This window comes from Lemur catta, chromosome 18 (assembly GCF_020740605.2).
Source record: "Lemur catta isolate mLemCat1 chromosome 18, mLemCat1.pri, whole genome shotgun sequence".
NCBI lineage: Eukaryota > Metazoa > Chordata > Mammalia > Primates > Lemuridae > Lemur > Lemur catta.
This window is the reverse complement of record NC_059145.1, coordinates 20670748-20687568: the sequence shown is the minus strand read 5'-3', so window position 1 is coordinate 20687568 and position 16821 is coordinate 20670748.

Genomic DNA, 16821 nt, shown 5'->3' with positions numbered 1-16821 from the left:
CTCAGGGTTTAACTTCCTTGTTTTCCATAAGCAGAAACAGAGTCACAAAAAGGTTAGTTGAAATGCCTCAGAGCTAGACAGGGTCGAGGTCTTGGTTACTGGTGGAGTCTTGGGCCTCAGACATACCTGGTTGAAAATCTCAGCACCACGCTCAATCAGCATGTCACTCTGGGCAAATTTTTGAACCTTTCCAAGCCTGTGTAACTGGACACATCTTACAGGGCTGCTGAGAGGATGGGATTTGAGAGGATGGAAATGCATGCCTGCCCCTGGGCTGGGCGCAGAGCAAACACTCACCAAATCTTAGTGTATGCAGAAGCAGCAGAGCTTGATTCAAATCCCAGGAATCCTGATTCCCAGGTAAGGGTTTGTCCAGGTTTCAACTGAAAGAATTCTAGGCCTTGGAGCTCAGATGTAGAGGAACCTTTTTACGTTTGGATTATCTCAGTGTTTATCAGATTATTCCACCTAGGCTGCCTGCCCCGCCCACTTCTGAAACCAGGTCTGCCTCCTGCTCACCAATTCTCGATATAAAAATAAAATGGAGATACTTTTTCAAAAAGAGTCACCTTCCCAGACAAGGACATTCTCAGGAAGCTGAGCGGAGTCTTCCAGATCAGAGTGTCCCAACCTCGGCACTGTTGACTTGTTGGGTCTGAGAGGTCTTTGTTTTGAGGGGCTGTCCTGTGCATTGCAGGGTGTTAAGCATTGTAGGTGTGGCACTTGTTCTGCAAGCAGGGACAACCAAAAAATGTCTCCAGCCCTTGCCGAATGTCTCCTGAGGTTCAAAATTGCCCTCAGGTAAGAACCACTGCTCTAGATGTCCCCGGGCCAGGCAGGCCAGTGTCCTCTCTCTGGGCTACCAACATTCCTCTCCCTGCCACTGGTATTCATCTGATAACTTCCCCAGAAGGAAGAGCAGAATTCGGTCTCATTTCTGTCTGTACCGGAAAACTGGTTCTATCTGTGACCTTTTCAAATCAGAGTGGCTTAAGTTGAGGCTGGCTGTAACTTGAACAGAGCCTCCAGGTGGGCTCCACACAGAACCCATTCTCAGTCCTGGCAAAGCTCTTGCCAGCAAAGCTTGTTCCATCATGATTAAGCAGACTTTATTAGAGTCCACGACTCCAGAAACAGTGTCAGATGTGTGGTCAGCCTCATAGCTCTCAGCCTAAAAGCAAAACACAATAAAGGAAAGTGGTGACAAATGGAATCATCTAATTTTAGGATACTACATCTCATAATGATGCATGTGATTTAAATTAGGCAGGAGCTTCATCAGGATGTCCTGATTAAAATTCCCCTTCTCTGGGAAGTCCAGGGCAGGAGACACCAGATAGTTCATCGTGTGGAGGGGCTCGCTCCTCTCACTACCTCCACCTTCACAGTACTAACTCCTCCACTCTCCCCAGGGCTCCTAAACAACTTACAGACCCTAGCTTGTTGTTGCTGTTTACATGATTAATTATGGAAATGTCTAAATGATCACTACATTGATAGAACAATTTGGAAAAAATAAGTGTTTCCAAGACTTTTGCTACCCTTAGCTTTTTGATGGGTTTGCATCTAGCATGACTCTAAGATTTCAGCAGTTCCACTTTGGGGGAAACTTCTTAGGAGGAGAGGAAGTGGCCACCTGCCAGGGCCCCTCACACAGGTAAGTCTAATGTCAGTTTCCTTCACTCATTCATTCAACAGATATTCACTGCATGCTACTGTGTGCCAGGCACTGTTCTAGACATTAGGGAACAGTAGTAAACAAAAGATAAAAATGATCCTTGCCCTCACAGTGCTTACATTCTAGTGAATTTCTTGGTGAATTGTGTGTAATTTTTCAATGGAGCCTTTTTTTAAAGAAGAAACTAGAAGTGACAGCCGCCAAATATAAACTGACCAGATCAGCAAAGAGAGGATGTATTCTATTAGAGTTATCGCTTAAATGATAAGGAACATACCAAATGAAACTTCTGTAGATTTTGAGGCAGTTGGATAAAAATGGAGAAATAATATTAATGTTACCATGAATATTCATTAATGGTAAGATAGTAGTTCAGAACTTACCACAAAGAAGTTTGAAGGTTAATTTACCGACAATGGAAAAATCAGGCCACTTTGATCTGTGCCTCCAGCTTAGCTAGAAGAAAGACATAGGTCCTGGAGAGATTCAGAAAACAAAATGATGTGAAGGTTTTGGGCAGTGGGGAGAGAGAGGGAGAATACACACACGTCTCTTGGTGGCAAGTCAGCAGTGGCATTCCACTGGAAAGAGTTCTAGGCCCAGAGAGAAATGGGGGAATGAAGATTATGATACTGGCAGCCCTACAAGACTCCAATTGGCACAACAAAAGCAGCCTTTCCTCCAGGCAATGGAAAATAGCCTCTTCTGGATGCTTGTCTTAGGGCACGGAACGGCAGAAGGTAGAAGGGGCCAATCGAATCTTCTTTGGCCATTCCAGCAGGTGCTAGGGCAGCATGAATCTTATGCTCGAGGGGAACAAATTGTGCATTTTTTGGGTCAGAATTCAAAAGTTGGAATTCTGGGGCAGAGATGATAATGGTCTGTATAATTTATATTGTCATCCCCAAGGAAGCAGCCGCATCTGCGCTCCAAAACAACCGAGCTTGGCCGGCCTGCTGTTTGCCGCGTGGATCTTTGTGCTGGCTGAAAGGTCACATGTGTCTGAATGTTTGGACGCATATTACCCAGTTGTTTGTTTGTTTCTATCTTCCCTATAAACAGTTTGGTCTCCTTCTGGGGAAACGAAATAATGTGAGCAGAGCAAACACACACGCGCTCTCAAAAAGGCTCTGCTCCAGTGTCCAATGAAGCCAGATTTTTCTAGGGCATGGAGAATCTTAAAGAGGAAGACCTTAGCTTTTCTCACAGTTCCTCTCATGCTGAGTACTGAATAATACTTTTTTTTTTTTTAATTACAGTAGCCCTTTGGTTACATAGCAATGCTACATTTGGCTTTTCTGGTTTATAATGAAAGAAAATATAGTTTAGAATTCCATCTTGTCTAGCATCCCTACAAATTCCTCTCTTTAAAATTCACCTATGTCAGGATTGCCTCATTCAGGATAGTATTATTTTATGCCTATTTTATGTATTTATAATACAATTATTGTATAGTTGGTGTGCTATGCTAGGAATATCAGAACCTTCACCTTGCTGTTGCCTCGACCTGGCATACTCTTCCTCAAGCTCTTTGGGTGGCTAGATCTTCCTCCCCCTCAGTTCTCAGCTTAAATGTCACATCTTTGGAAGAACCTTCCCTAACTTCCTCTCTTCCTCCCTCGAAATTAGTATCTAAAATTCTGACGGTTTCTTGATTTATTTACTCATTTATTGTTTCTCTCTCCCTCTCTCTCTCTCTCTCCCCTCCTAGACATAAGCTCCATGAGACCAGAGATCTGTCTGTTTTGCTCACTTCAAATTCCCTGGTGGTAGGTAGTGGGCACTTAAATATTTGAGCAAATCAATGAACAAATGAGTGAACGATCGAGTGACAAGGTCACTCTGCCCTCAGGAGACCCCTGTTTCTTTGACCTTTTTTCCCTCCAAATAAAATAATGATAATGACACCCAACTCAGAAGTAAGAGATTCAAGTAGAAATGAAGTTTCCCTTTACAAGGACTCCAATGACAAGAGTATGAACGTGCCGTGTCATGGTTCACAGAGGCCACCGGAGATGTGGGAGGAGTCCCGAGGAAGCAGGCTACCTGGGGGGTGGCCTCTGGAGCCACACTCAGGATCTCCACCAGAGCTTGGTCCTACACGACAGGGTCGAAAGGAAAAACCTGAAGAATGGACAAAGAGAGGCTTGGGCCTTTGGTGAACTTTATGTCCTGGTTAAATATATGTATTTACACGTGCTCTTTTAGACTTAAAGGTTCACCTGGACCCCAGAATCACCAAGACCTTTTAATTATGTGAGCAGATACATAAGATCTTTCAGAGTTACTTAAAATTAGAAACATATGCCATAGGGAATAAAGCCAGGCAATATAATATTCTGAATCAAAACATGAAGCATAACTATAAAATAATGCCAATGAACACACACACACACACACACACACACACACACCTGAATTTATGCTCCCAAATGAGCGTAGTACATTTTAAAGTAGTCACCTTGAGGGTCTCTGCACTTATTCCAACAATGATTCCATTCATCAAACCACATTTAGATCTCCCTTTTTGGAATTTCCATGAGAAAATTAAGACACTGGTTAAAACATTGCTTCTTACAGTAAATTTTATCCATGTGGCTCTGTTTGATTTTTGAAAATGACCAAACAGAAATTCAGAGCATGTCTTGTGGGACGATCAAGTGGGTAATTCCTGGTGTTTTTCTGAAATAATGAAGCTGGTTTTCTTGTCTGGTTCAGAAAGTAGTTTTAAAGGCAATAATTGAAAGTGAAATTCAAAGGAAGATGTTTCACTGGTAGCATCATTGAAACAAGCATATAATTTCCTAAGGTAGGAAATCTTGAAGGACAACATTCTTTGGGATCTATAACATATAATATGTTTATTTCAAAATCCCATATGATTACTTAACAGAACAACCTTATATGGTAAAAGTTGCTTACAGATGTGAAAAACCCCCACTGCCAAGTCCCTGTGTGTTATGTTAAGGAGCTGTATGTTTCCATTCTGGTATCTAACATGAGAGATTAAAATACAATCCCTGTTGCTTTTCAGTCAGTCTTAAGCAAGATCAAATGAAAAGGAGGTAGACTGCTGTAAACACAATCATTTGTCCTTTTAAAAGTCATGAGACCACATAATTATAAGCTTGGTTTTTAATACTTTTTAAAAATAATGCTCAAAGAAGAAAATTTGGAAAACAGTAAGTAGAAGTAATAAGTAATAAATACCTATAATCCCATTGTCTATAAATAATCAGGGTAAACATTGGGGCACATATCCTTCCAGATCTTTTCCTAGCATGTGTATGTGTATGCGCTAGAGAAAACAGATTTGGGATGGATGGTCCCACTTACTAGCTGTGGGACCTAGAGCAAGGTACTCTGTGTCTCTGCTCCATCATCTGTTAAATGGGAATAATAATGCTTGCCTTGGGCATTGTTGTAACAATTAAAGGACATCAGGAACATAAAGCTCATAGCCCAGAGTCTGACACATAGTAAGTACCCAAAATAATTACATCAATGTTATTATTACTATTATACAATTAGGAAGGTAGCTGTTTTCACTGAAAATTATATTCTGAGCATTTTTCTTGACATTATTTTAAATTCTATTACAAGAGCATAATTAACCCTTGCAGCTCTTAATCAATTACTCAGAACTGGCCACAGGTTGGTAAATAGAATAAGTTGTAGCTTGATATGAAGGCAGTGACATCAAAGCTACCAGTAAGTATTAAAAAAAAACAAATTCCCTGGAACTTACCACCAAACTAATGGAATTAGCATCCTTGAGAGTGGGTTCAGGCACAGATATATTAACACTTCTTTTAAAAATCTATCAATTGTGTCCACAAAGGACATTTGGCAATGTCTGGAGACATTTGTCACAACTAGGGGGAGGAGGGGACGTTACCCTGGCATCGGGGGTGGGGGGTAGGGGCCAGGGCTGCTCCTGAACATCCCACACTGCCCAGCACAGCCCTCTCAGCACAGAGTTTTCTGGCCATTTAAAATGCTGGCAGTGCTGAAGTTAAGAAACCTGTTCTAATCCAACCGGCTTTGTGATCACAAACGAGTCGTTTTCCTTAAAAATGATAATAATGATCATGGCAGCTCATATTTACTGAGCACCGATGTCAAGCGCTATGCTACATGCCTCACATAGATTATTCTGGTTTAACCTTACAGCAGCCCTATGATGTAGCCTCTATTATCAGCCACACTTTATTGGTGAGGAAACAAGCCCATGAGGATGAAGAACTTTGCTCCAAATCACACAGCTAACAAGTGGCGTAGCTCTCGTTTGAGCTCACACCATTTCATTTTTGAGCCTATGTTTTCAACTCTAACACTCCTCTGCCTTGCTCTGAGCATCCTCATGCCTCTAGATGTTTGTGGAGATCTATTATGATCAACAGTGGTAGAGATTCCATCTCATATGCCAACTCCATTGGCATTTTAGCAGAAGCCTGGGATACCATGTCAAGAGAGATTGTGGAGCCATGGATGGCTCAACAGAAAGAAAGCCACAATTGATTATTGATGTCTGGAATGGGAGGGAATAGTAGTGGTATTTGTGCCACATATTTGCCGTCTTTGGACCAAATGATCTTTATTTAAAGATCTTTCCAAGAGCCAACCACCTATGTTCCTATTTTTCCCCCCACAAATAGCCTCAATGCTTGGCCAAGAGCCACTTGCAGAGTTGTACACATCAAAGAGAATCGAGGACTGTGCAGTCTACTGCAAGGGTTTTATTCAATACACAGTTTTCCCTGGTGGCAGGGAAACTGCTGAAAACTCTCAGGTCCTCGCCTACATAAGACAGAAAACATCAAAGTTCGTGAAAATCACAGCACACCTCCACCCAGAGTCAAAGCCAAGAACAAACAACTTTGGGGGTTGGATTGATTTCATAAAATAATCTTAGTGACTGACTGAAGTGGAAAACAGCAATGACTACAAACTTCAGCGAGGCCAAAAAATAATCTACTACATTTTTTTAAAATTATGCAATGTTTAGCAAACTGAGATCACTGGAGGAAAAAAAAAAGAAAGAAAGAAAAGGAATCACACAAACTTTACTAAACAAAGTCACATACCAACAAACATTTAAACCACTGTAACCAAAATGAGGAACTGAAGCTCGTTTTTAGTTACAAAGATCTGAGGGATGGGGGTGGAAAATAAACAAAAATCCAAGAGGAAAATCATTAATAAGATACTCTGAACTATTTTCCCATAAGTAATTTCTTTAAAAAAAAAAAAAAAAAGCAAGCTATACTCTATGTTTAAAAGGCCAATCCCCTGCATTCCTGTCCAAATAAAACCTCTTTGCAAGCAGTCAACCAAAAAACTGAAATTCCATTGTTGCAGCATTATGTCTGTGGGGTCCCACTTCAGAAAAATCTTCAACAAAAGAGCTGGGTAATTAATATAGAACTCTGCAATGAAGGGGGGGGGAATTAAGAAAGTAAAACTCACCCGAAAAGAAACTACAAGAAAACCTGGATTTATATCCTTGCAGTGTATAATTTCAAGATCTTCCTGTTTACTAACAACAACAGATACACACAAAATCACCCACATCAAGTTTTCCAGGAAGTTAGACATTTAAATGAAACATTTGGACTTCTTTAGCAAAACTAATGTCATGTCTTCCTAAACCACCTCATCATTGATGGATGAACTGGTGTAGCTTTTATTAAAAGAGTAGAAAACTGATTGTAGGGGTCACATTTCCATCTGCCTGAAAGATTCCAAGACATATGAACATAAAGCAACATATAGTCCATAATTTTTTCTAATGAAAAAGCTATTTTTATCAAATCATCTTAAAGCAAAATAATCCATCTCTGCGACAGAAAGGCAAGTAAGTATTGAAAACTTTATTTAAGTAAGATAGATTTTGCTAATGTCAAGCTTAAGGCAACTCAGCAAGAAATGACAACAACTATACTAAATTATTTACTTTCATGACATCTTAGCTGTGTCTACAAGGCACCAAAACATTGCGATGAAAAGTAAAAGTCAGTAATTGCCCAGATGTTATGTCTAGTCACCAACAGCTGGAATTTCATCAGTCTTTGCTCTCTCTCTCTAAACGTCTTTGGGAGTTTGCTAAGAGGGCTTTTCCCACCACTTCTCTCTTTCATTTCACGCTCCCCTGGCCTTTGTGAGCTCCTTACTGACTTTGTGGAGGCTTCATGCAGCCACATTTCTTACCAGTTGGGCTACTCTGGCCTACATGTTGACAGCTACTACTGCTCTTGGATAGAACCAAATTCTTGTCTCTGGGAATTTTCTTAATTAAAAAATACTTTTTTCATTAAGCCAAAGCATATGGCTCTGCTGTGATAATTCTGAGGGTTGGAGGAAGAAAAATCACCTGGATATCCATACATTTTCCTTCTCCTCCAAGTGTTCCTCCTACCCTAACCTAGAAAAATGGCTTCTCTTGTAAGTAAAGGCTGCTCCTTTCTCAATACCCACATCTTTAATGGCCAGGAGGCAAAATGAGAGTTCTCCAAATGCCATTCAACCTCTCCCAAAGCCTTCCTTCAATAATTCGTCTTCATTTGGAGTCCCCACCCACAATGAGATTACCATGTCACCACGGGCCAGAGAGTGACAAGACAGCATGGTTATGACAAGCTATAAAGTCACACAGTCCTGGGATCTAATCCAGTTCAGCCAGTTATGATTTGTGTGACCTTGGGAAGGTTGTTTCTCCTCTCTAATCTCCAATCTCCCTGACGCACATCTGTGGACTGGATGCAACAATAGTATTCCCATCTCATAGAGTTATTTGAGGATTGTGCTAGTTCAAGATCTCTGAGAAGCAGACACCAAGAAGGGATGACATGTGTAAGAGACATTGGGGGAAATGCCTGTGAGGAAAAACAGGGAGCTGAAGGAGGCTGAAAGACCTGTCAGACCATGAAGCTGGTCCAACCACAGTAGGGGAGAGAGGGAAAGACGGGAGTCTGAACAGGGAAAGTGTTAGATTATGAGGCAATTCTAAGAAAGTTTCAGCAAGGTCAATGAAGAATCCTGGAGCCAAATCACTTGTGTCACATGGTCATGGGCCCATGTTAGTATCCCTGCAATACTCAGTTATTGGTTGGGAGAAGGCTGTGGAAAGTATGGTCTTGGTGCAAACATAATGGTGAATGCAGAATGCAACAGGTGGGACCATTGGTCAATTTCTGCCTCCACGGTAGGAAATCTGGAAAAACCTTCTTCATGGCAACCACCAGGATTAAATGCAATAATGTACATGAAGCTCCTGGCCCCAGCTCAGAGTAAGTGCTCCATAAAATAGCAGTGATGATGATGGTGATGATGATGATGATGATGACAATAATGACATCACTCTTCCTATTTTACTAAAGTTCTTGGAATCTGACTCAGTTTTTATCCACACATGTTCTGCCATCATGCTCTGAGGCTGCAAAATCCTTGTTAATGAGCTATTATATCCTTGTTCTCCTGTACTCAGTTGACCTTCCCTTCTAAACACTTCAGCAAACACCTACTTGGAAATAACCTATATTTTATCATCACCCAAACAATCAAGGTGAGTCTTATGATCATGCCAGATGGATGAAATATTCCCAGTCTGGATGAAATCATCCTAGTCTTGAGAAACATTCCAGGCTACTAATATAGGAGGAAGGGACTGACACAGAGCCTGCCAGATTCCCTAAGTTGAGGACACAGTGGTGGGAGTCCAGGAAGGCAAAGGTGGCTGAAGTTTGCAGGGCAGAGTACCAGAGGAGAGAGCAACATAAAGAATGCCCTCCAGAGATTTGCAGAATCTCCTTGAATATTCATCAGGGAACTGATCAATCACACATGTGAGACAACTACCCCAAGCCTGGGGAAAAAAACACCCCAAAAGATTAGGAGGAATAATTCCTAGAGCTCACATATGGCCAGAAATAGTGGATGATCCCTATAACTCGAATGAAAATCTCATAATTCACAGGGCATTGGGTAGAGTGGACAACGGGGTCTTGCTTCAAGAGTGGGGAATAATTAGCCATAGACCAAATGGTGATCTGGTCCCACCCAACAAAGCTTAAAAGCAAGCCCCACAAGAAACAAACTATTTACAAGTAACTTAAACTTGTCCCAGAACAAAGCATGGGAATGTTAGTAGAAATAGAAAATTATCCAGCACCCAACAAGTTCAGATACACAATGTCTGGCATCCTATCAAAAATTCCTAGGCATGTAAAGAAGCAGAAAAGTAGGACCTATAATGAAGAGAAAAATCATTCAAAATCAACCCTGAACTGACACAGATGTTAGAATTGTCAGACCAAAACATTAAAAGTTATTATAACTGTGTCCAAGAGAAATTAGAAAATATTTTCAGTTGGATAAAATTAAAATACAACACATTAAAATGTGTGGAATACAGCTACAGCAATGCTTAGATGGAAATTTATAGTATTAAATACTTATTAGGAAAAAAGGTCTCAAATCAATAATTTAGCCTCCAACATAAGAAACAACAAAAATAGGAGCAAATAATCCTAAAGCAAGCAGATGAAAAACCAAATAAATGTAATAATTAATGAAATTTTAAAAAGAAACATAGTAGGGAAAAAAATCAATAAAACAAAGCTGGTTATTTGAAAATATCAATAAAATTGATAAACCACTAGCCAGACTGACAAGAAAAACAAAGACACAAATTACCAACATCAGGAATAAAAGGGGATGTCACTCAGACTTTACAGATATTGAAATGATAATAAAAATACTACGAACAATTCTTTGCCCATAAATTCAAAATCTTAGAAGTAATAGATCAATTTCTTAAAGGCAACCAACTATCAAAATTCACCCCAGAAGAAAGAAGTAACCTGAATAATCTTACATTTATTTTTTGAAATCAAATTCATAGTTAAAAATCTTCCCAAGATTTTGCCACTCCCCAAAAAGCCAAACAAACAAACAAACAAAAACTCTTCCAGTCTCAAATGATTTTACTGGCAAATTCTACCAAACATTTAAAGATGAAACAAAACCAATTCTAAACAATCTTTTCCAGAAAATAGAAGAGATGGGAATACTTCCCAACCCATTTTATAAGGCCATTAGTAACTTGATGCCAAAACCAGACAAAGACAGTACCAAAAAACTACAGACCAATGTCCTTTATGAATATAGCTGCAAAAATCCTCCACAATATATTAGCAAATCAAATCCAGCAATATATATATAAAAAAATCACAACCAAGTGGAGTTTATCCCAGGAATGCAAGACTATTTAATACACAACAATTAATCAATGTAATCACCATGTCAAAGGTCTAGAGAAGAAATATCACATGATCACATTATCAATGCAAAAAACACTTGATAAGCTTCAATATTTATTTATGATTAAATAAAACATTCAGCAAACTAGGAGAAGAAAGGGAATATCATTAACACAATAGAGTACCATGCTGAATGCTTTCCCCCTAAGATTGGGAGCAAGGATGTCCACTTATATAACTCCTATTGAACATTATACTGGAAGTCTAGACAGTGCAATAAAGCAAGAAGTTATTAATAAAAGACATCCGGATCAGAAAGGAAGAAATCAAACTGCGTCTATTCATAGACAACATGATTGTATATGTAGAAAATCCCAAGAAATCTATAAGCACACACACAAAAGCTCTTAGAAATAATCGGTAAGTTTAGTATAATCATAGGATTCAAGCTCAGCATACAAAAATCTATTATATTTTTAAAACTAGTAATGAAAAATTGAAACTCAAAAAATTTTTAAATCCAATTTACAATAGCTCAAAAAAAAGTAATACTTAGGTATAAATCTAGCAAAACATATACAGGAGATACAAGGTAATAACCACAAAATGAAAGAAATCACAGAAAACCTAAATAAATGAAGAGACATACCATGTTTATGGGTTGAAACACTCAAATTAGTTAAGATGTTAATTCTCGGCCAGGCACGGTGGCTCATGCCTGTAATCCCAGCACTCTGGGAGGCCGAGATGGCCAGATTGTTTGTGCTCAGGAGTTCGAGACCAGCCTGAGCAAGAGCGAGACCCTGTCTCTACTAAAAATAGAAAGAAATTATATGGACAGCTAAAAATATATATATAGAAAAAATTAGCCGGGCATGGTGGCGCATGCCTGTAGTCCCAGCTACTTGGGAGGCTGAGGCAGGAGGATCGCTTAAGCCCAGGAGTTTGAGGTTGCTGTGAGCTAGGCTGACACCACAGCACTCACTCTAGCCCAGGCAACAGAGTGAGACTCTGCCTCAAAAAAAAAAAAAAAAAGATGTTAATTCTCTATAAATCTACCTATAAATTTAGTGGGATTCCAATCAAAATCCTAGTGTTTTTTTGTAGATAAAGGCAAAATTTATATGAATTCATTTCTCAGTGTTTGTGCTAAGATCAAGTATAAAATTTATATGGAAAGGCAAACAACTAAAGCAGGAAAAGCAATTTTTAAAAAGCTGAATAAAGTTGGAGGACTCTGCACTACTTATTTTAAAACTTACTACAGTACAATGCTACAACATTTAAGACAATATTGTAATGTCTGAGGGATAGACATGTAGACAGTGGAACAGAATAGACAGTCCAGAAATAGATGTGGCCAATTAATTTTGGACAAAGGTACAAAGGCAATGCAATAGAGAAGGAACAGTCTTTCAATAATTGATGCTGGAAAAAATGGACGTACATATGTTTAAACAAAAAGGAAGCTCCACCTAAACTTCACATCTTATGCAAAAATAAATTCAAAATAGGTCATAGATCATAACATAAAATGTAAAATTATAAAACTTTCAAAAAAATAAAAAGAAGAAAATCTTGTGGCCTTGTGTTAAGCAAAGAGTTTTTAGCTATGATACCAGTAACCTAACCCTTATAAGAACAATTGATAAATTGGACTTCATCAAAATTTAAAACTTCTGCTATGTGAAAGACACACAAAGACAAGCTACTAACTAGGAAAAAATATTTGGAAACTACATGCCCAATGACAGATTTGCATCCAAAATATGTAAACCACTCTGAAAACTCAACAGTAAGAAAACAATCCAATTTCAAAATGAGCAAAAGTTTGAACAGACACTTCACAAAGAAGGTATATGGATGGTAAAAAAAGAACATTAAAAGGGGCTCAACATCATTGGGAATTAGAGAAATGTAAATTTTAAAACCACATGAGATATCACAACACACCTACTAGAATGGGGGGGAGTGTCAACACCAAGTGCGGCAAGGATATGAGAGTAACAGCAATTCTCATATATTCACGGTGGGAATGCAGAATGATACAGCCACCCTGCAAAAAATTCTAACTATTTCTTATAAATTTAAAGACATATAACCCCAATGACCTAGCACTCCTGTGTATTTACATATTAATAAATGAAAACTTATGTTCACACAAAAACTTGTACAAAAGTGTTTATAACTTAGTGCAATTGAACTTTACACTCAAAAATGGGTAAATTTTATGTTATGTCTATTTTACGACAATAAAAAAAGAAAAAAGAAAACACTCATCTGCTTTCTGAGAGGAAAAAAAATGTTTATAACAGCTCTATTTATAGTCACTCAAAACTGAAGACAACACAAATGTCCTTTAGCTGTGAATGGATCAACTACCTACCTGTGGTGCAGCCGTACCATGGGACACAACTCAGCAATAAAAAATAAACTATTAATACTCACAACAACTGGGATGAATCTTAAATGCATTATGCTGAGTGAAGGAAGTCAATCTCAAAAGGTTCCAAAATATATGATTTTATTTATGTGACATTTTGAAGGCAGCGAAATCATAGGGATTGAGAACAGTTCCTTAGTCACCAGGAGCTAGGAGTGGGGGTGGTTTTAACTACAAAGGAGCAGCACAAGAGAGTTTGGGGGTGATGGAACTGTTCTGTATCCTGATTGTGGTGGTGGTTACATCAATCTGTTCATGTAATAAAACTCATAGAACTTTATATCAAAAAAGGTCAAATTTATGATATATGAATTTAAAAATAATAAAATATAAACAAACCAAATCCATTGTCTTTTAAACAATAGCCTCCCCTACCTCCAACCACACAAACAAAAACTGAAGACAACCCATTCCCCTGTCCCTGTGTTCTGTAATGATTCATGGAGTCTGAATTTGTTGCCAACTGTGAGTCCTTGTTCCTTCCCGCCATCTTGGCTCAAGGGCATCAGGGTAGGTTGATTTTAGAATCTGCAATGTCTCTGGAGTTGGTTCTTTCTTTGCTACTCTCAATGTGACTTCTCCAGTTTTATACTTTAAGAGTTCTGGTCTGGATAATTTCCATAGCCTCCTAAATGGTTTCCCAGATCCCACTTTCAATTTGTCCTCTGAATTTTCACCAGATCTGTGCAAGTCTGTCTTTGCGATTTCATCATCTCCAAGATAAAGTCCGAACGCTGCCTCCATTTTCCTCCACACTGATCTTTCCATACCTCCTCTAGTTAGCTCTGCCCTTTCTCACTTCTCTGCCTTTCCTTAAGCTGTTCCCTCCTGTTAGCTCTCCTTTTTCATTTGAAAACATCCTTCACATCCTCTAAGGCCTCATGCAAACATTCTCAGGCAGAATTTTTCATTTCCCCAACTCCCCTCACACTTTTCCCAACCTTCTGGGGGAGAACGGAGCATGTTTGGGGGTTGTTGTGCTCCAGCCCTGTCCCCCCCAAATGCTCAGCTGCCTGAGGACGGAGACGAGGTGTCATCTATTTCAATGCCAGAGACAGTGCCTGGCACTGAGTGGTGCTCAGATCACATTTGTTGAAACGAGATTATAATAACTGACATCAACTTAATAAAATATCAGCTGGACTTGGCACTTTTCACTCCATAGCCCTGGTGTCCTGAAGAAACAGCTTCTGTCATTAGTATCTTTTTTTTTTTACCAGCTTGTTAAGTCTTTATTGGGGTTCTACTCCGTGCGGTGCACCAAGGGGGTGGGGTATAGAACGGTTTATGGGAAAAGGACAGATGTGTACACTGAAGGAAGCTAATAATATTCACATAAGATTAATGCCCCCAGATCTTGACTCCTTTTAATATTTATTCTAATACCATTTTTCCTCTTTAATAGAATATGAGAGTCATTTAGATTTCAATAATTCAGAATATATTCCTGACTTGAATATGGGTTAGTCCTCTAACCACATTTGCTGTCCTTCTGGAATAATTTCTTGCTTTCTGCTCTGGGCCTTCATTAGTTGTCTTCTTTCTAATCAGTTCCTCTCCTCACCCACAATTTTTCTTTCAGTACGTAATTATATCTGTCTTCTTTAAAAATGTTTTTGGGTTTCAAGTATGAGATACACGGTTTAATCTGGAAAGACTTTGTTTTTCATGTTGTCATTCAAGCTTTCAGAAAAATTTTTTCAGAAAAGAGTGATATCCCTGAAAGCCTAAATGATAGAATCAACCTGTGTTCTCTATCCCCACTGTCAGGTGTTTGAACAACACGTTATTGCAGGGATCGGCAACATTTAAAAACTATTTGGAGATAAAATTGCCTGATCGTTTTTTTAAAAGACGGAGCTTTTCATGTATAAAAGCAGTCATAAATTGTCATTTTTAAGAAAGCTGCTATGATCTTGGGCTCCATTTTTAAAAATGGTATCTTATTGAACAGCAGCTTAAGCTTCTGTGATCATGTACAGCTAACACTAAAATATTTTGAGCCTGCACACATATATGTATTTTTACTTACTTATAAGTTATATATGTATACATATATAGCTATACCAGTGTACTAATATGTATAGGTGCAACTGTGCTGATGTGAGCAGTATAAAGCATGCATTTAAAAATCAAATTTTAAAGAATGAGATAAAATATTAGTGTTAAAAGAAGTTCTAATGTTTTCTTCCTACACGCCAATGGATTATACTGTATGCCCCGTGGGTGCATACACCATACTTTGGAGACTGTACAGGTAGAGAATGTACCCGTAAGCCCATTTCTGGGAGGCTTTGCTGGGTTGTTGTAGGTAGACAAATCAGAACGAGTGTGAAGACAGTGCCTATGGTCAACAAAAACAGGAAGGGGGCCCAGCTCACAATGATCCAGTGGCCACACCCACGTCACCCCTTCCTTCCATTGCTGTTATCCAGGTCTAACCTCCAGGATGGGCTCATCATCATTCTCCAACCTTCACTGACCACAGGGATTGGTCCAAAGGTATATGTGGTCCCAGACAAGCCAATCTGTAGAAGCCCCAATACCACAGATTTTTAGTTGGAGAGATGAGCTCTTTATGCCCTTTGGATACAGATTGTTAGGGTGTTAGCTTAGAATGGTGGGTAAACGTGCTCCATACTCCATGGAGAACACCCATCCACGGAAGGAGAAAAAGCAAGGCAAGTGTGCCTTTGTCGTGGCTCGGTTACAGCCATGATAGTCCTGCTTGTGCTTAAAACTGGTGAGAACTTGGTTGCTGTTGCTTGCAACTAAAAAAAAGTTCACAACAATCAGTAAGCAATAGCCTGATGAATTAGGAATCACTCATTCATTCTAAAAATATTTAGTGGTCTCCCATTAAATATTAGACACTGTTCCAGAAGCTGGAAATAGAGCGGTGAACCATTAAAAAAAAAAAAAATCCCTGTACTAATGGAGCTTATCTTGTAGTGGGAGAGACAGAGAATAAGACAAATAAATAAAATCTATATTATGATACAAAGTGACTAGGAGAAATTATACAGGTGGGAGGAGAATAGAATGTATTTGGCTGGGGTGGCCAGGAAAGGCCTCATTGAAATAGTCAAGGAAATAAGCCATGAAAATACCCGGAATGAGAGTGTTCTAGGTAGAGAGGACAGCAAGTGCCAAGGCCCTGAGGCAGGCCTGCTTTGTTAGAGGTACAGCCAAGAGCGGGGTGTGGCTATGGCAGAAGGGAGAAGGAAGAGGGTTGCACAAAGTGAGAGAAAGACAACAGGGCCAGGTGATGAAGATTAGAAGACCAAAGCTCTGCTGGGCCACTGGAGGCCTTTGGTTTCTCTCTGAGTGAGATGAGGCTTCTGTAGGGTTTTCTGAGCAACAAAGAGATACGATCTAACCATTTTTGCAATTGCATTGTATGAGAAATCTTTTTTTTTTTTTTTTTGGAGACAGAGTCT